This window comes from Hipposideros armiger, unplaced genomic scaffold (assembly GCF_001890085.2).
Source record: "Hipposideros armiger isolate ML-2016 unplaced genomic scaffold, ASM189008v1 scaffold_727, whole genome shotgun sequence".
Taxonomy (NCBI): Eukaryota; Metazoa; Chordata; class Mammalia; order Chiroptera; family Hipposideridae; genus Hipposideros; species Hipposideros armiger.
Window position 1 is genome coordinate 844,948 of NW_017732077.1, and position 1,503 is coordinate 846,450.

At 47.4% G+C, this 1,503-nt stretch overlaps 1 pseudogene; it reads right to left on the reverse strand.

Annotated features, from left to right (window-relative positions):
- Positions 1 to 413: 413 nt before the first annotated feature.
- On the reverse strand, positions 414 to 1,119 carry LOC109373464 (isopentenyl-diphosphate Delta-isomerase 1-like; annotated as a pseudogene).
- Between the last annotated feature and the right edge of the window lie 384 nt (positions 1,120 to 1,503).

The following is a 1,503-nucleotide window of genomic DNA, read 5'->3' on the forward strand; positions in this document are numbered from 1 at the left end:
ACGGCAAGAAGCCCTGATGAACCATATGACCCAAGGTCCATTTTACATATAGCCGGTCTGTGTCCTGTGTTCAGAGAATGGGCCAATAAATCAGGACACAGAGCATCGCACTACCTCAAACCCGATCTCGTCTAACCTGTACAGTGGACAGTTAATTTCAATGGTTGCAGAGCAGCTAAGCAAACAGTTTTCTGGTGTATGATAAACACACAATGACACAGGCAGCACCGGGCACTTAGCCTAGTGCTCTACGAGTGTTCTCAAAATGTCCCCACATCCCAAAGAGCTTCACTAATAGGTTCCAACTTGTCAGGTGCATGTGTTTAGATGGGTTACATCTACTCTTTCAAAATGATTTCAAGTTTACTAAGTAGAGACATTTTTTAGATCTCACTCATTATTCATTTCCATATTCACGTTCTATGTAGTTTCCCTTGGTCCACAATATGACTAGAATGACTTAAATTATAGCACCATTTAAAGAGAAAAGCTTCCACCATGATTTGAAACCACGGAGTAATCTTAATTTCACCGCTGGCTGTCTTTTCCAGTACATCTTTCATTTCTTCCTTTGACACACAGCAATAGCTTTTAATCTCATTGTGATCTGAGTTCAAAGATACATTCTTCCTGACAAACAAGTTGTAATCAAGTTCATGTTCTCCCAGATACCATCAGACTATGCCTTGTAGTGAATATGTGTTAGATATTTAATTTTTCTGCAGGAACCTGTTCTGAGGACATTCCCAATTCAGCCTTTGAATGCCTCTCTGCTGCTCCCGGACCCCCTATCGCATCATTTTATTCAAGCTCTGTAGGGTTGCTTAAGGGATTACCTCAGCAAGTTTTGGTAAAACCAGCTGGAAAGGTGATTTGACCGTCTGATCTCTGCTGTAGCAGGAGCTTATTTTCCGTGTTGAATAAAAAGACCCTAAACGCTCGGTGCAATAATCCTTTCTCCATGGTTGAATTCAGGCGACAATTCTTTTTGGTCTCAGCCCCAATATTGTTGTCATTTTCACCGTCAGCTATGCACATCTCTGCCAGGAGTTTAACCTGTTGCCTATCCAGGCTGTCAGTCGTGATTTCCGCCATAGTTTTGGGATGTCTGCTCTGTCCTGGAACACTGAACCGCCGGCTGTGTGCAACATGCGGCTCTGCCTCACACACCTTCCACAGGCCGCACCTCACGACCCAGGCCCCGCCTCCTCATGCCCTTCGACCAATCGTCCGCGCCCGTGCCGGGGGCGTGCCACGTGTTTCCTGGCCAATCGTGCACCGGCTCGCACCTGATGTCACAATCGCGCTTGGCTCCACTCCTGGTTCTCCAACGCTTGCTCGATGGACCGGGTTCGGAGAGGCCTTCAGGTTGAGGGGCAGGTGCCCCTACTCTATCATTCGTGTTCCTCAGAAAAACGGTGGAAGCACCTTCCAGACTCCTATGGAAACGGTGGGCAGGTCTGGCCGCTCACTGGAGGACGTCGCCAGGCGTTTGTAGAGGCG